This window comes from Macrotis lagotis, chromosome 3 (genome assembly GCF_037893015.1).
Source record: "Macrotis lagotis isolate mMagLag1 chromosome 3, bilby.v1.9.chrom.fasta, whole genome shotgun sequence".
Classification (NCBI taxonomy): Eukaryota; Metazoa; Chordata; class Mammalia; order Peramelemorphia; family Peramelidae; genus Macrotis; species Macrotis lagotis.
The window spans coordinates 234,820,445-234,840,338 of record NC_133660.1 but is presented as its reverse complement, the minus strand read 5'-3'; the positions used below and the strand labels follow the sequence as shown (position 1 = coordinate 234,840,338).

At 38.0% G+C, this 19,894-nt stretch overlaps 1 protein-coding gene across 8 annotated transcripts in view; it reads right to left on the bottom strand.

Annotated features, from left to right (window-relative positions):
• The window catches only part of SOX6 (SRY-box transcription factor 6), a 640,189-nt gene that overhangs the window by 368,754 nt on the left and 251,541 nt on the right, over positions 1 to 19,894 (bottom strand). For 2 of the 8 annotated variants that reach the window (XM_074230202.1, XM_074230211.1), the window contains exon 1: positions 1 to 652. This exon is cut by the window's left edge. The exons of the other annotated variants lie outside the window; for them this stretch is intronic. The gene's annotated coding sequence lies outside the window, so the exon portion shown is untranslated. Of the gene's footprint in view, positions 653 to 19,894 lie in introns of those variants that run through there. 8 annotated transcript variants of the gene reach the window in all.

Below are 19,894 nucleotides of genomic sequence, written 5' to 3'. Positions count from 1 at the left end.
CCTAAAAATGTATTCATTCATTTGTTCCTTCAAAACACACTGGTTAAGAGCCTGTCACATGAAAGATCCTATGTTAGGCTATACAGTAAAGATGATTCCAGGGTCCCTCATCTAATGAAAAAGATTGCAGTTAACAACAACAAAGAAGTCTGCGGATTGGTAACAGAATTGAAAGTTTACTGGCAACTTCTTATTCTGGAAATGGAGAATGTAGACAAGGTGGAGATGTTTGAGCTAGTGAGATATAAGATAGATGGTCTGGGCTTCAACAAGGATAGCCCTAGTTAAAACTTCGAAGAGAAAAGGAAGGGTCCTGGTTTAAGGAAGAGGGAGGAAGTCATTCTAGGCAGAAGGGATCTATGTTAGACCGGACAACAGAATGGAGAAAATAAAGTATTCCAGTAGGGTCAGGAGTGAGTAGATCAGTTTGAATTAGAAGGGATAAACTTTTTGAAAAAAGAGAAGAGTGGGGGGGGAGAGAAAATCATGCCAAGTGACCTTCAAGTCCAAAGGGTTTCAGTTCACTTGAAAAAAATGACTGTTACATTCTTCAGCCACCTGAGAAGACAGGTGTGATCAGAGTATTCCTAAATCCTTAATACTATAAGAACTAGCTGTATCAATTGACTATATAGAGATATTATAGATATATACATATGTGTGTATATACATGCATGCACACATACACAGGGGGAAGAGAGAGAGAGAGAGAGAGAGAGAGAGAGAGAGAGAGAGAGAGAGAGAGAGAGAGAAACAGATACAGCTGGGGGCTCAGAGGGAAGAGCCCATGTGGACTCTGACACTTCCTAACTGTGTGACCCTGGGCAAGTCACTTGACCCTGTTTGCTTCAGTTTCTTTATCTGTAAAATGAGTGGGAGAAAGAAGTGACAAACCATTCCAATATTTTTGTCAAGAAAATGTCTAATGGGCTCACAAAGAGTCAGACTTAACTGAAAATAACTGAAATACATATACATGCATATATAAATGTATTATATATAGCTAGATATAGATTGATTGATTGATGTGCTGCATCAATTGATGCAACTTGGTTCTTCAACCTACTCTTAAATTTCAATTCTTCTGGTGTTAAAAAAAAATGGAAATACTGTAGTAATTCTGCAGTCTCCATTTTATTATAACTCTGGGCTATCCACAGAGTTTACCTTCATATTGGACAATAATATTGTGGGCATAGCTTTAGCTATGCAGAGCTGAAGACAGAACTAATGCAGCTTAGTTTTCTATTGGGTTTTCCTAGATGGGGTGGGGGCAGGGAGTGTGTGGGGAGGGGAAGGGAGGGTAAATAGAGGCTGCTATTGTTTGGACCCTTGTCTTATTTGACTTCAGTGTCAGGATGTAGGAATTTCCCTTCAATTCCTGAAAAATCTCATGATTTTGATTGCTTCTAGCATTTCAAAATGTATTCACATCTACCTTCATTTGGTCCGTGATATAAGCACACAAGAAAGAGACATTTTATAAACGTAAATGAAGGAAGAGAGATGACATGAAGCTATCTGCACAAGAGTAAGAACCTCTATGTTCTCATATCTAGGCCTTTTGTTTCCCCTAAGTCATCCTGTCACCTTGTGGAAGGTGAGTTTTCCTCATTTTATATATGAGGCTTAAGTTGATGAAATGATTTGGCAGCAAGTCATAAGAATAGAACCTGAAGAACCAAGCCCTGTGCCTTTGACTGTAAGCCCTCTGCTGTCTGCATTATACCAAAAGTTACCCTTCTCACCACAGATGGCTGACTCTAAACCAGTGGCATCAACCAAAACAAACCAAAAGCTATATATTGTCTTAGAAAACCACAAATTAGCATCACATATGTTGCATCATATTTTTATTTATTTTGACAAACATTTCCTATTTCATTTCATTTGGGTTCCCTATCAAGAATTTTGCTGGTTGCCTGGGTATGCAGCTATGAGTTTGATTTCTCTATTAAACACCATTGGGATTTTGCTGCTGCTACTACTGCTGGTATTTCTCAATATGACCTATTGGGAATATCCATACTGGCAGGAGTCATCTATCTACTTAGGATTTGTTAGCTTGGTATTAATTTACCCTAGTTTTTTTTTTTTTAAGTGAAACACTGTATGCTTTTTATTAACTATCTTTAATTTCCTATAGTAAAACAACACAAATGGAATCTTTTCTCCAAATGTCCAATATGTGAGGGGCAGCTAGGTGGCACAGTGCATAGAGCACTGGCCCTGGAGTCAGGATTACCTGAGTTCAAATCTGACCTCAGACACTTAATAATTACCTAGCTGCGTGGCCTTGGGCAAACCACTTGACCCCATTTGCCTTGCAAAAAAATGCCTAAAAAACCCACAAATGTCCAATATGTGAAAAAAATGCAAAGGAAAAAAAATGTGTGAGTTGAATTGGAATTACTTTTGAATTACTTTTGTCATTACCTTCATTGTTCATTTTGTTAGAAAGTCTCCCATATGAGTGGAAGACTCTAGGTCATCATGAATGACTACCCAAATTCTAATTTCTACTTCCCTTTTCACCTAGACACAGATCAAAGCCAAACAATGGTGCTAGGACTCTCTCCAGGATCACTTCATGTGACAGATTCATAGAACATCAGCGCTGAATGTTCATTATAATAGAGAATATAAAATGTCCTAAAAGGAAGGCATCAAAGAATTCCAACACTCTCCTCTTATTATAGGAAGGAGAAATTAAGGAATACTTTTTTTTGGTTTGTTTTTGTTTTTTGTAAGGCAAATGGGGTCAAGTGGCTTGCCCAAGGCCACGCAGCTAGGTAATTATTAAGTGTCTGAGACTGGATTTGAACCCAGGTACTCCTGACTCCAGGGCCAGTGCTTTATCCACTATGCCACCTAGCCGCCGCAACTACGCCACCTAGCCGCCCCAGGAATACTTCTTCATTGACACAGGTACAAGATTATATGAAGAAGAATCAGGTAACTAGCTGACAAAGAAGAATCTGACATTAGGAATATACATAAATGCAGGAAGTTTTAAAAATAATGATGATGATTTTCCTTTCATTTATCAGTTGATATAAGCCAAACATAGCTACAACCTACCTTCTAATCCTGTCGTATAACTGCCCCACACACACTCTGACAAACTAGGTTTCCAAGTTTTCTTCAATTTTGAGCTGTCTTCTCTGACTTCCATGCATTTCTTCACATCATCTGCCATGCTAGAAATGTGCTCTTTGCCTCACTTGTTCATCTCCCTACCCTTCTACCTACCTACCTACTCACACACACAATCATACTCTCACACACATACACATGCACATACACTGTGCAGGCATGCACACACACACACACACACACACACACACACACACAGACAGATTAGGGCTAGAAATGAATCCCTTCTTCCTTAAATTTAGAAAAGCACTCTGACTTGTCCTGAACACTTGAATCATTTTCTGACTTAAACCACAATTATTTGGGTGTACCAGCTGACAAATGTTTAACAACTGGTTCTCAAAAAGAAATTTATACATGGCACAGTTTTAAGTTGAATCAGTTTTTTCTCTAGACAATCAACAAAAGAACTCTGATTTGTAGCATTTGTCTATTTCAAGGTGTAAATGCTTATTCTGAAATTTTAACAATCAGCTCTCCAATAAGAATTGGTTCTAGTACACCTCAAGTCCTATTAGATCTAAACTATCATTTTCACATTTTTTAATATTCCTCATAGCATCTATTCATAAAAGTGGTATACAAAGATAACTGTAGACTTTAAAGAAATATACTCAACTAACAGAAAAATCCCAATTCATTTTATTCATAAATCAGAAGACATATTTCAATCATACAGAGCAAAAAAAAAAAGTAAAGAATAGGATTACTGCAGAAAATCAAAGTCTTCCCAATACGCTAAAGGAAGAAAAGTTGTTCTTATGTCAAATACACTGAAGAAACCCATTCAGGAAGGATGAAAAGAGATCCTTGGTAGTATCCTGGTTAAAAATTTACTTATTTATTTATTAATTGCCATTAAAGTTAAAAGGGAAGTGATGGCATCTCAATAGGGTAAATGTTCTGAAATTTGGGAAAACTTGATGGTGACAGCTTTTCATCAATATAGCATATTGCCTAGTAGATCTAACTTTAAGCAGCCAGCAGCACTATTAGCCACAAATGAAAGTACTGGGTCACCTAATTTGCGACTGATGGATATGACTTCTGGGCTTTAAGGCATCAGGGAAATACTTGCATGGAAAATCCTCATTATTGTGGGTACCTCCTGTATAGAGAGACACTTTCCTCATGTCTTCCCATCCTTTTCAGCTATATTTCACTGTAAATCTTCCATAGGGGACCCCCTTAAGCCATTTATTGTTGCTTGTAGTCATAAGGAGACTACCCTCCTCCTTTTCTGGACACAAATTTCCTTTGCAATGTCTTTTATAACCTTGCTTGCTTTGTGCAAGTCATCCTTTGTAACAAGCTGTAGCACAATTATACCCACTATGTGTCTTTCCATTGCTGTATGGTTCAACTGCAATTTTGAGTCATCTGATATCTTGGTATTCCATGATTCACACCTATACAGGGGTGAGGACAGAAGGAATAATGTGAAAGAAATGGCCTTTTGCAGCAGTAAACAGCTGGAATCAGTGGAAATTCTGTGCAATCTTCCAAATACAAATCTATTCTACAACCAGAAACAACTAAGCCTGTTTTCTGAGCTTTTCTAAGTTATTCTTTAGAGAACCAAAGCCATGAGTACATATAATATATATATATATATTTATGTATATATATATATATAAATATATATATATATATATATCCTTTTACAAAATAAGCCCCCATCTCTTTCCCATCTACATAAAATATCCAAGAGTAACTCTAATGCAAGACAATGTCTGACAGGCTCAGAGAGGCTATAGCAGCAGCTTTGAAGTAGACCATACACTTCTCTTGCTCCCTACTCCAACACTGGCATCTAGAAAACTAGAGCACCTGGTCCCAGTGCCAGTCTTCCAGGAAGGTATTAAGGGCTGCTCTAGGGGATGATTCCAAATAGAGAAGACATCCTAGTATCCTTCCCTCCCACCTCAAATGCCTGCTGGTTTGTATTCAACATAGGGAACAGACAAAAGTCACAAAAACTCTTGGAATATTGTATATTAATAATTATTATAATATTAATAATATACTTTAATAACAGTATATCAGAGACTTTCTCAAGAGAGCAAGTTTTAGGAAGAAGGAAGACAGAAGTGTCCAACTTTGAAAACCTAAAGGATGAAGCAAAGAGAGACAAAATATTGACATCAACAATCTTACCTAGGTTCCTAACCAATAGCCCTATTCCCCAGGGATTTACACTCAGTAATCCCAAGAGAATGGATGATTTATACCCAATGCTTTTAGGGGGGCTGGCAGGACTTGTCCAAATGGAATGTACTAATGTATACTAACGGCTCAGTCATGAATCTGAAGGTGGGGGGGGGGGGGTAGAAAGACTACTAGGCTTGTCATCCCAAGAGTTAGGTTTGCAACACAGACAGCCAAGAGCTGGAAGGGGTTTCAGAAGCCATCAAACCCAATCCAAACTCTCTACACAAGCCTACCATGGTCATCCAGACTTCCCAATTCCAGACCTCAGAAAAGCAGCCCAGTTCTTCTCAGAAGAGATCTAAGAGCAATGGGGTTTTCATAAATCAGCTTCCACCCTTGCTACTAGCTATGCCTTTTAAGGCCAAGCAGAACAAAGATAAACTCTCTTTCATATGATGACTCCTCAAAGTCTCCTCTTCTCCAGACTAAGAACATTGATCCCATCTTAACTGTCCTTCCCAGCATGGTTACTATCCTCTGAGAATAGAAAATCATTTTATTTTTGTCATTGTATACCCAGAGTCTGGGCCCCACTAGGTGCTCAATAAATGCTTATTCAATGGAATTGAATTCCTAAAATATGGCACCCAGAATTAAATATAGTACTCTAGGGAATGTTCTTGGTCCTACCACTTAATGGCTATGTATTTTTAATACAAATCATTTCCCTTTTCTAGACCTCACTTACCCACTCTGCTCATGAGATGTTTGGACTAGATCTATCTCCACCATCTCTTCCAGTTTTAAGATTTAGTGACTATGAATGTCTTCCCTGTCACTTTCATCCTATATTGGTCTCTCCTAAATAAAACTCCTTTGAATTGTTATCTATCTCTTTCTAGGTTTTTTTTTTCCGAGGCAAATGGGGTTAAGTGGCTTGCCCAAGGCCACTGCGCCACCTAGCCGCCCTTCTCTATCTCTTTCAAGAATGTCCTCCAAATTTCTAATTTTTCCTAGTTAGCACTCCAGAGCTTAGCACTTTTAAAGTTTACTAATAGTCTCATTGCAAATTGTCAAGTTCCCTGTCAGGAAGACCCAGAGGGTATGGTGGGTTTATCACTGTCACTGATTACAAAAACACTGTCTTGAGCTTTCTATCTTCTTATACATCCCTCATTCTTTTGCATGCCCCAATCCCATCCCTCTTCTCTGTATATGAAAGCTGACCATTCTTTCCCTTATTATTCCTTTTGTTAACTCCCTCTCCCTTATTCTTCTCCTACTGCATCATGTATGGTTCCCTGCCCAATTTCTCCTCTCTAGCCCCACCCAAAGGGACTACCATCAAAGTCTTGACTACTCAGTTCTTAGTTGTTGCAGAGAATGTCTACTCCAAGCATGTGAAGACTTTCCCAGGAATGGGTAGATGAGAGCAATATGTTTCGATGACTATGAAGCTGGCTGAAGCAGCCACTGTGGAGCGCTCAGAGTTTGGTCAGGCATTGAAGATACCAAGGTCATTGTCTTCATCCCAGGCCATCATCAGTTGGATTGACTTTTTATCGTACTACTGAACTGTGATGACTCAGAAAGAGAAGAGCCCTCCATTCTATTATAGGGATAGAGTAGAAGATTCAATCATCTCAAGTTAAAACAGATAGTTCCCCAAGGTGATCTCTGTGGTCTATGTTCCCAGTCTTTCTAGATGGAAGGAGAATTGCCTCTACAAATTCTGCCCAGAGTATCTCTGGTAGCTTGGGAATCTGCCTATAGTTCCTTCCACCCCTGCCTCCAGTGGGGAAAGAGCAGGGATATGTTGGTAAGAAAGAGCATAGAAGCTAAGAGTCAAGAGGTCTCTGTACTTATTCCAACTTTGTCACCAACCAGTGAGGTGACCCTGGGCAAATCTATTGATCTCTCTGATTCTCAATTTTCCATGTGTAAAATGGAGAGTATAGTGATATATGCCCTGCCATAGAGTGACTGCACAGAGCTGAAATCTAACTTTCCTATTAATTTTTTTGTGCCTCTCCGAACCTCAGTTTCCCCTTCTAAACAAGGAATGAGAGGACTTCACCAGATGATCTCTAAAGTCTTCTTCTACCATAGCATTCCTTAGGGATGGTGGAAATGAGGCTGAAACACTGGACCAGGAGTCAGAAAGACTTGGGTTCAAATATAATCTTTCTGAATGACCCTGGACAAGTCAATGAATGTCTCTAAGTATAAGTTTCTCCACCTATCAAATGAAGATAATTACCACCCACCTCACACTGGGCTGTTGTGAGGGTCAAATAAGATGGTGATGAAAATTCAATGTCATTTCCTCTTTTCAGAGCTTTAGTTTTCCCATCTATAAAATAGGGATAGTAATAGTCATATGACCTACCCCATAGGTTTGACCACAGGAAAATGTTTTGTAAACTTAATACACTCTAGGAATGATATTAATATTAATAAATTATTATTATTATCATTATCATTATTATTATTATATCCTTCAGTTTAGCCAGAAAGCAATTAGAGACACTTCCCTTTTGTATCTCATACAGCAAGTTTCAGACCCTAGTAGGCAGGAGAACCTGAGGACAAGGTTTTGTTTGTCAAACCAGTTACAGTCTGCTCTAGCCAAAGCTGATCCAAACTGATAGATCTGATAATAACTGTCTTTCCAATCAACATCCACCCACCTATAGAAGCAACTGCCTACAGGCATTAGTTAACTTCTGGCTCTTGGCCAGGTAGGGGAGGGGAAGTCAATTCTGCCTGGGCCTTTCCTCTGTCTCTAGGGAATGGCCAGGGAGCTGGAGCAATTGCAAACCTAGGTCATCTAGGGTTCAAATTAACAAACTTTCATTGAGTCCTGACTATGATCCACATTGTTTTGAGTGCTAGGAACACAGAGACAAAAAAAAAATAATAATGAATCTTAAACCCTTAAGGAGAAAGCATATGACTTGTACCTAAAAAGGTATGAGAAAACACCAAGTGTTACTTGCTCATTTTAAAGGTAAGGAAACCTAGGACCATGGAAGGGAAGTGACTTTTCAGGTTCACACAGAAAACCAGAGTCAGAATTCAAACCCAGGTCCTCTGACTACAAAGATCCTTTCCATTAAATCATGCTAGTTGTATTCCTCCTTTCTTCCCTCTCTACCCTCTCCCTCTCTTCTCTCTTCACCCCCACTCTTTTCTCCTTTCTTTCTTCTCTCTCTTCCCTTCTCCTTTTCTCCTCCTCCTCTCTCTTCTCTCCTCTCCTCATTTCTCTCTTTCTCCCCTTTCTTTCCCTTTCTCTCCTCTCATCTTCTCCCCCTCTCTCTCCTCCTCTTTTTCATCTCCCCCCCCACTTTGTTTCCTCTCTTCATTTGTCTCCTGTCCTCTCCTCTCCCCTCTTCTCCTCTTGACTCGTATTTATTTTGTCTATATACTTTTCTTTCCCAATAATATATGTCTTTTGGCAGTAGGGCTTATTTCATTCTATGTATTTGCATCCCCAACACAGTACCTGACACACACAGTAAGTGATTAATAAATGCTTGGTGTTGAATGATGATGTTACAATAAGTCTGTAACTTATACCAAGAGGTGAAATGGGGAACCTTGGTCATGTAGCCAGGATATGAGAGGGAGGATTTGAACCCATGTCTTCTGGACCCCAAGTGTGCTCTGGGATTCTGCAATCTCATGATCATGATCTCTCTCTCTCTCTCTCTCTCTCTCTCTCTCTCTCTCTCTCTCTCTCTCTCTCTCTCTCTCTCCCCCTTACAATTCTGCCTCTTTCATCCCTCTTTACCTCTATATAAATGCCATACACATAGAAACCACAGACCCCAGTTTATACATTCCTTCTCACAATATATTATGCTCTTTGGTGTCATGTTGACATCCCGCTGATGATGTTCTTGCTTTTTTTGGTCTTTGTTTTGTTTTTTTGGTTCCTATAAAAAGAAAACTAAAAAGCTTTCTTACTGATGCTTCCTCTCTGACAAACAAAGCACTGTTTCTCTTTTATGGGCTCAAGAACTAGGGAAGTTTCTGTCTTCATACTGTGTGGTCAAGGGAACAGGGGATCACAGGGAGAACAAACCAAGAATGCTCAATGTCTCCAATGGAACCAAAACATGATTGGAAAACACTGGCACCTGCATGAAGTGAGGCATCATTGGAAATAACAGTTGTTTGGGGGCTTTTTTTGTTTTTGTTTTTAAGGCAGGCATCAGCCATGGAGGTTTCTGGGAGGGGAACTGGCATTGAGTGGCTGAACATCACCACTCTAAGCAAAAAGTCCAGGCTATGCATCTTTGGCTATGAGAGAACTCACTCAGACCTATTTGCTATCTTTCCTACAAGGAGATAATTTCATCTGGAATCCTGCTTTCTACTTTCAGTCACACAGTATCTACTAGTTGCTAGAACTGATTTGGAAAGGACCCTGTTGTCCTTTCCAACATCAAAATGATATTTGTCCTTTCTTCTCAAAGAAGATCATGACATCAGAGTGCTGATGCCATGATAAACACATGAATTGGATTTGAGTGAGGGGTACTGTGCTAAGTCATCAACCTCATGTTCTCCTTGGGAACCATCTGAGTCTATTATGGATCAGGATAATTAGATATGGCCTGCATGTGAAGCAATCAGAGTCACATAGGTCATATAGCCAGTAAGTGTTTGAGTCAGATTTGCCCTCAGGTTCTCCTGATTTTATGAACAATGCTCAACCCACTGTACCATATAGCTACAATCAAATACTCTAAAAAGTAAGAAGAAAATGATGAAACAATCTATATGTATTAACAAAAAGAATCTGAACATAGTGACAACCACATGCCTGGAATGATCTATCTCCTCAGTTCTCCCTGTTGGATTCCTACCCCTCTTTAACAGCCCAGCACAAACAGCTAGATCTTGGATCTTTCATAGAATTCAACTTATCCCTTCCTAATTCATTTAATGTGTATTTGGAGAGGTAGACTAGCTTAGCTGAGTGTTGGACTGGGACTGAGGAAGACTTTTATCAAATCCTTTCTGGGCCACTTACTAACCTGGATGAGGCTTTTAATCTTTCAATCTTAGGCAACTTCCTAGGACCAATCTACAATGGTTTGCATTTGTAGTCTACATAGCTATGGAACATAGTTCCCACTAGCAACCATAGTTCCCAACTATAGAAATCATAGGTCCTTGTTCATCATTCATATCTATGTATCCATCTTACAATGCATTCCATATATATATATATACATATATATATATAAAGCATTGTTGCTGCCTATTAATCTATAATTTCTATGAGGGCAGGGACAGGCTTTATCTAAGCTTTGTATTCTCTCACATTGTTCTCACATCAGTGTATTTAACTGAATTATACGTGTGCAATACATTGTGCTCCTAAAATCAATACTAAGATGTTTAGTGCAATAATTTGAATGCATATCTTTGGATGGGCTCTATAATTTCCTGAAATGGAAAATTCCTCCACAGATTCAAATATAACTTCAACCTTAAAATTTTAGGAAGTTGACTTGAGCACTGAAAGCTTAAGTACCTTGCCCAAGGTCACACAGCCAGTAGGTGGTATCAGAAACCAGACCCAAACCTGGGTGTTCCTAATTTCAAGGCCAGCCCCCTAATCTACTACACAAAGTTGCCTTGGATAGAGCCCTGGCTGTGAGTCCAGAAGATGGGAGTTCAAATCCAGCCTCAGACACTCGACACTTAATAGCTCTGTGACCCTGAACAAGTCACCTAACCATCATATCCAGGGCTATCTCCAGTCATCCTGATTCATAAATAGCCACTGAACCCAGATGTCTGTGGAGGAGAAAGTGACTTAGCACAGTCCCCCCCCCCCCCAAATCCAATTCCCGTGCTTGTTATGGAATCACTCCCTGATGCCATGGTCTTCTTCAAGAATGAAGGACAAACAACAAAATAGTGATAAATAAATACTCAGAAAAAGAGATGAATAGACTGAGTATACTCATTGATCAACTAAGGAGCAAGAATGAATAATACACTTAGGCAAAAGCATTTCTTAGGAAAGGTCTTTAAGTCATATTTTATATTAAAGTCTTTTCTCTCTATTCTTCCCAGTTTCTTCACTCTACATAAATAAGCAATGAAAACCAAGAATGGGCAAAATGAAAATATATGGTTTGGATTGGGTGATCTCTCAGGTCCTTTCCAGCACTTTCTATAAAGTTCCATTGTAGGACCACGCCAGCATTAAGAGTATCACAGCCAGTATGTCTAGTTCATAAACCGCCCCCCCCCCCCTTTTAGTACTACAGCAGAAGGCAAATAATCCATAAATCCTGGAGAGGGGACTCTGCCCACACAGCAGGCATGAAAATCAGGGATTTGCTAGAATAACTGGCTCATTTGAAAGCATCAATACAAGTCTAATAGAAAGTAAGAAGAGACCATACTCTGTCCTCTGGCTATTTGACTGTTAAAAGGATTTGGTTTTTATTTCATGTTTCCCATACATGTTCTGCCTCCTTAGGTATTTTCTAGCCTTTGGATTTTTTTTAAGTTGAAATCATACTCCCTGGTTATAAAATGCCCCCTACCCCTGTTTTTGGCTTATTATTTTCATGACAAATCCTCACTCAACTTACATTTATACTCAGGTAGAGAACTACCTACAAATGAAAAGGGTGGAGAGGGGAATAACTATCCAAATACCAACACCTTTACACACCCTAAGTTAACCTACAAGAAGAAAAGACCTGGTTAATGGGATCATTATAAAGATCCCACTTGGGGCCCAAATCACTGACAAGTTTACGACACAGAATGTGACCACATTTCTCTCCCTTGAGGCAAAAGAAAAAGAGTCAACCTCCCCCCCACACACATGCACACACACCCCAAACCACAGACAGTGATGTGTAACCAGCCACACCACTGAGAGAAGGAGGGAAGGAGGAAGGAAGGGAGAAAGAGAAAGAGGGAGGGAGAGAGAGAGAGAAGGAGGGAGGGAAGCAAGAGAGAGGGGGAGGGGAATTGCCCAGGGACATCAAGGGTTCTTCTCAGATAACACTCCCAAGCTGCTATAAATAACCCGGAATCCGGCTCCCAACCTCGCCCACCGCTTAGAGCCCTCCCAAGACTGATCTGTGCTGCGAAGAAATCCCCAGAGGCCAACCAAGTAAAAAAGTATGGGTGGGAAGAGTTTCCCTGGCCAAAAACAGAAATTTCTAAATACAAAAGCCCAGCACCCCCAAAACCTTCTAAACTTCTCTCCATGAAAAAAAAAACCCCTACAAATTCAGTAACTTCTATAACTTTCTTTTAGAAAAGAAAGAAAGCAAAAAGTTTTGAGAAGGGAATTATTCTTAAAGTAAATCCATTTAAGTTTCCTAATTCCAAAGCCAAAGTTACTTTCCTAGAAAGTGCAAGGACCATCTAAAATCTAATGATTTTCCACTGTCCACAAAGAAAGCCTCCAAATAACTACTATTTCTATAGTCTTTTATTTCTTTGATTCTTCAAGATCTGTACTAAGCCTTTATTATACTACACATTCCTCACCATTCTAAGCAAAGCACTTCAGTGAGGCTATTCAGTCTTCTCCATCTCAAATGTTCATAGGGACTATTTGTGCTCTATCTGTGGTAGAGCCTTCCAAGTTCAGATTGGTCTAATCAATCAAAGTCGACACACTTGACCCCAACATTGTGACATCATTTTGGCCCTTTTTGACTAGGAAGGATGAACACACAGAAGGTAAAATGAGGCAGAGAAAGTGACTTGCCCAGGATCACACAGTCAATCAGCTGAGGATTCCAATTCTCAACTGCTGATTTTTAGCCTGTTCCACCTGTTGTATTTGCTCAGAGAATTGAAAACCCAGGATTTCTACTGACATGCACTACTCAGAATGCCAGGGATAATGCAGGGAAGAGATATTCCCTATTATGTTGATTCTTCTTTGTAAAGTCTCATTGAAACTCCTTACTTTATCTAACTATGCTCATTAATGAAACACTAGAGCACCCAGTGCCTGAACTATTGTAATAACCCCCTAAACTCAGTTTCTTTCTTCATATAAAAGGATGTGCCCTTGAAAGAAAGGTGGTGGACAATAGATAAAGAATGTGACCTACATTGTCAGATATGATTGCTGTGCTTAATAAATTTCTCCCTATTACACAGGAAAGCTCTACGGGAGGATATGTTAAAAAATGACAAAGAAAAAAAGCATTAACAAATTTTTTTAATGAAAGAATGGGAATAATAATTGTAAAGCACTAATGCAGTACCTGGATTAAGTAGGCACTATGTAAATGTTTTTCCTTCTGTTTTCCTATGCCAGCCACTCCTTTGGTTGGCATCATTACCTGTCTTTTATGTGGATGTCTTACATCCCTTACCAGACTGTCCTCCTCTTGAAGGAAGGCATAGTATTAGGGTACTTTCTTCAGCAATCAGCAGAAGGCTGGGCAAATAGCAAATATTCATTGAATATTTGTTATTTATTTATTGAAGGAAAGAAGAAAATCATAAACTACAAAATAAAGGGGTAATTCCTAAAATTAATCCATTTGGTTTTCAAATCAAAATATGATCTGTCATTTGAAAAATCAATGAATAAGGGAATAGATGAACAAATAAACTATGCTATATGAATGTGATAGAAAAATAGCCACAAGAATTATCAAAAGATATGGTTTTAGAGAAACCTAGGGAGACTTTTATGAACTAATGCATAGTGAATTTATATTGCTACAATTATAAAGAAAAAAATTGAAAGGCTTAAGAATTCTGATTGGTGTATAATAAACAGTCATGATTCCAGAGCACTTTTTTTAGGTTGTTTTTTTTTTTTTGCAAGGTAATAGGGTTAACTGGCTTGCCCAAGGTCACAGCTAGGTAATTATTAAGTGTCTGAGGCCGGATTTGAACTCAGGTACTCCTGACTCCAGGACCTATGCTCTATCCACTGTGCCACCTAGTCACCCTGTCCATGATGAAGCATGCTATCCACCTCCTGATAGAGGGGAGATTGAATCAAAATGCAAACTAAACAGGTGTGCTGGTACCAGACGAATTGGTTCTTAGAGGACAATTGTTAAATTTTCAATGTGAGCATTTGAAATCTTGAAAATCTTGAAAATCAGCAAAAACTAAAAATAAGAGCTTGATTTATTATTCTGTTGATTATTTAGACTTAAAAAACTAATGGAGAAAATGTTAATAATGCAGATTAAACTTAAAAGTATATCCTGAATACATTTTTGCAGAGTTGGTTGTTAAACAAATAACAATACATATCTCTTTTGGACATAGGAAGAGTATAAATTTTACTTGACTCTGCTTATTTGAAGCAAGGATTGAATTCTTTATTTTATTTGGGAGTAGGATTTGGGGAGAAGACTGAAGCTAGCAATAGTGTTGCTCTCCCCTCCTCCAAAAAAGGATTATTGAAGCATTTTTAAAATGCACAGAAGAAAACAAAATAAAAATAAGGAAGAATTACAGATAAGCAAAAATGTATGAAAATCACAGTGAATTTATTACATGCATATGCTTATATTTTAAAGCAAGATATATATGAGATTTTTTCAGTTCTACTTTTTCTGATGTTTGTTACATTCTGAATTTAAAAAAGTGAAACAAAAAAGTCAACAAATGACAAAAATTCCATACCTAGTTTGCCCAACTGTGCTTGGTAAACCTTAAAGGACTGTAGACAAATTCATTGTTATCATTATCATATGTTGCCCTTTATCCTTATTTTATAACTGCTTCACAACCGATATGCACGTATATATGTATGTTATACATATCCTTAGTGATATCTTTTCAATCACTGCTTCATTCAAGTATGTTAAAAGCAGGATGGTAGCCAGAATGCTATTCTGGGAGTTGGGAGGATTGACTCTAAACCTCACCTTGATATTTGCTAGCTGAGAAATCAGGGTTCAATTATTTTAATGGTTCAGAACCCCAGTTTCTCTGCCTGTAAAATAGGCCCCATACTACTATTGTTTGAAAAGCTCTTTGAAAAGTTTGTTTAAAAAAACAAAACAAAACGAAAAAGAAAGAAAAACTATTGTTATTAATAACAAACTCTAGCTTACTTATACCTATCAGACATCTTTCTTTTGTCCTTTGGGTTGCCTGTTCTTTTCTTTTCTGAGATCATAATGATTTGTAATTCTCAAACATGAAGCATTAACAAGAGAATATTATGTAAAACTGCTTTGTGTGTGTTTATTAAAAGAAACAGATAAATGATGGAGATATATGGATATACATATGGAAAAAACTGTCTATATGGATACATGCACACATGTATATATATAGATATATATGTATATTAAAATATGTATATTTATATATCCACATAGAGTGGATATGAACAACCCTCTACCAAGGATAATAGATGACTCATTTGTAATTTTGTCTTCCTAGTGCATTCTTTGGCACTGTGCAATACCAATGGTCACACTTCTAGTGTGGCTTAGAGTCAGAATTTGAACTCAAATCTTCCTGACTCCAAAGACATCCTCCTATTGATACATATGTATCATGTGCTATAGATATATGCATGCATGAATTTATATATATATATATATACACACATATACATGCCCACATAGATTATATATATATATATGAATCAACTCTTATACTAGGCTCCAGAATTATGGTACTGACTAGGAACTATGCAGATATTATAACTCATACCACTTCCCTTAAAAGAAACTCCCTGTGCCCATCTAATAAAAGTCTCTAAGTGACTAATCATTTCCTAGCATTTATAATCCAAACCACACAATTTGGTATTTGATCAACTGTATGTTCCTTTATTGTTTGCTAATTGTTTCAAGTAGTTTATGGGAACAAACTAGATTTTTGCTCTCATTGTAGTGTCTGGCATATTCCTGGGCACAAATTTAATATTCAATAAATACTTAAAGATTGATTACCTATGCTTATATATCAGCATACATAAATTTGTTGATCAGAAATGGGTGGATTCAGTTCATTAGGAAGAGCTGTAGAACTAGATTCCTAGAGACCTGACTCTTTTTCTTTTGACTTCCTATTTCTAACGTTGAATATGAAATTTTTGTAAAAAAAAAAAGCAGATTATAGAGATTTGAACACTATTTCTTGTTTTACACAACAGAACTAACCAAAGTGACATTTCTTGTTAGAGAAGGGAACAAGGAGAAATCAATAATAGGGAGAAAAGGGAAGAGAAAATGTTGGGAGAAGGGCAAATGGCTGGCTCCAAGGAGTAGAGAAGTCACTCATTCAATGAAGAAGTAATTATTAAGCTAGATACTGGAAATTATAAGGATTAGCCTTAAAGACAAAAGACTTAGATTTGAATTCTAGCTCAACAATATAACAATTGTATAACTGGTATTATAATTTAATTATTACAGCCTCAGTTTCTCAATCTGTAAGATTAGATTAGATAATCTCTACAATCCCTTGCAGGTCTTGCATTCTAGGATTCTATGAAATTCAGATCTCCTCACTATTTGAAGGTTTATCCATGGATAGAGGTTTAATTGGACATCACTTTCTTAAACCAGATAGCTAGTTTCAGGATAGCACAGGAAAAATTTCAAAAATCTGTGAAAAGAAGACTCTGGTCTGTAAATACCCTTTCCTTTGCTACTTCCCCTCACATTCTGAAGACATTTCATTTATTTTTTTTCCTTGTGATATACAAGCTCACATTATTAAAAGTGAAACATGTTCAGAACTTGCCACAGACACATCTCAAGCACTTTTAACTTCACAGATGTCATTTTCTGTGGATTTATTCATCAAGAACAGTGGGAGAGGGGGTAGCATTGAGCAATGTACTATTTACAGTGGTATGCTAGAGTGTTCATGTGTGTTAGTGTATTATATATATATATATATATATATATATATACATACATATAGATATGAGAGTGAGAAAGAAAGGAGAGAGAGGAGAAAGGGAGAGAGAAATTAATTATGGAAATATAATTCTATAATAAAACTGAGGTTATTATAATTGAGACTTTGTTTCCCTAATATGGCATCAGTATCTAGAGGTAGAACTATAATTTATAATTTATTAATGTCCAGTTTGGAATTCACCATGCTTCTTACTTGCTTTCCCACTGTATAATGGAAAAGGTATAATGGAAAACAAAACAGTGAACTGAGACTTGAAAGAGTTGGGTTGGAGTTCCAGCTCAGACACTCACTATATTCAATTCAATTCACTTGCTATTTATTAAGCATCCACTTATTAGCCCATCCTCCCCAAGCCCTTACCCTAGCCCTGGCTCATCCCTGTAGGGTACCCCTATTTCCTTTGCAGGGTACCCCTACTACCTTTGCCTCACAGACTACCAGTTCAAGCACCAACATCTTCTGTGAGATATCTCTCTGACTTCTAGTCCCTCTGGCAAGTAGCCTGTAATCAACCACTTAGCACAAATTTGTATTTGTTCACTTTATAATTATGTGATATATGTATAGACACAAGCATACACATTATACATACTTGAATCCCCCAGTGAGATGTAAGCTTCTTGAAGAAAGAGAGTTCTTTTTCCTTTACCTCCCTGGGACTTAACACACAGTACTTAAAATTTGTTGATTAGTTGAATGGGTAAAGATTCACTGTCAGGATGGCCTAGGTTCAAGTTCTGCCTTAGATCCAAACTAGCTATGTGACTAGATTATGTACTACTTTAGTGCTTCTCACAACCTTCTAAGGCTAGAAAGCACTGAAGAGTTTGTCAATCTACAAAAAGTACAGGAAATTTCCACATTGGGGGTTCCCTACAAAGATGAAATCATAAGGCAGGGCCTCTTTCCATCCCCTAAGTGTGTGAGGCATTGAAATATAAGGACCTTGGGAAAGGTGAACCTCATATAGTCTCAGTTTTCTCATTTGTAATACAAAGGGATTGTACTAGATGATCTGTAAGGTACAGCCCAAATGTTAATGCCTGAGTTCTCTTCTCTTTCTGTCATAGGTTCATATTCATATATTCATTCTCTCTCTCTCTCTCTCTCTCTCTCTCTCTCTCTCTCTCTCTCTCTCTCTCTCATTCCCCCCGTGATTAGGAATGTCTGTCTATCTCCCTACTCTACTTCCAACTAATTCTAGCTACTAGGTCTATTATGTCCTGCTAGATATTTGGAGCATCTCCCCACACTGCTTAGTGCACATGTTGAGACTTGCAAGGAAAGGTTGGAGTGACATCCCTCACACCTGTGGGCTTAATTGGTGGGCCTCACATTGTCACACCCAGGCATTACACAACTTAATTGCATAGTATTTTTGTAGCTTTACAGCATGCATGCCTGTAATTCTGTGGCTTTCAGGTAAGAAGGTGCATAGCAAATAAGTGGAAGGAACCCATTGTGGTACAACTTTGGAACTGCAATCTCTGGAGTGAGAGTACTCCATCCATCCTTTGAGATCCTAACCCATCCATTCCTTATCTGGTGCAATATTCCTCCTTGTTCTCATCTTCACTCAGTCTGTATATATCCCTGATGTCTTTTATGTGATTTCACAGGCCCAAGTCATCACTAGTAATAAGCTGCAACCTACTTATGATGTCCTGTGGATTGCCTGCAATTCTGATTCTTCTCAGATCATGGTGTCCCATGATGAACAGTCAAAGAGCATCACCAGGAGGAAATTCGTATTAGGAAGATGATCTTTTTTCAGCAGAGAGAAGCTTGGAATCACTGGAAGTAATTCTGTTGTTTTCCAAATGTGATTCAGCCCCCTCTCATCTACCCATCAAATTCTGGGTTTAGTTCTTTGTAGTACTTACCAAGATCTCAATCCATAGGTATAATCACAACAATAAAAGAAAACTTTTATCTGTTTTATATCTAAATATGTTCATCATAGACATAGATATCTACAACTTACACTTTTCTATTCATATGTATTTATATATATATATATACACACATATATATATAATACATAAAAGAATAGATAAAAAGAAAAATCTATAGATGGAGAGATGACTAGAGAGAGACATATTGATTTACCAACTGGATGAACAGCATGTCTAAATATGGGTCCTAATCTGAGCAACATGAGCTTTTCATTCCCTTTACCTTTCCAATGCGGATGGTGCTTCTTTCCATTGACTGTGGATCTGATCTTATTATGGTCATAAGTAATTGGTACGGCAGATGTTCATTCCCAGATCCCATTGTAACTAAGCATGCATTGTATCCAGGACATATCATGAATATTATAAGGTCATACCCTCACCCAAAGAAATTAGTTTATCATCAGTTAAAACTTAATTTTCAGTCCCAGGTATACTTGTTAATGACTCAGATGGCAGAACTGTCCATCTTTGACCAGTGACTTTGACTCACAGTCCTGCTCTGCTTGTATCTTAAGATGGATCTCCAAACAATACACTATTCCATACTGGTCTAATATATAATAGGTCTTTTCTCCATTTCTAGAAGTAGGTATGTGCATCTCTACATCACACAGGGACTCTGGGATCACAGAAGGCAAACGGGGGTGGGGGGGAGACTTAAAATCTCCATGTCCACTAAAACATAGAAAATTCTCTAACAAAATGAG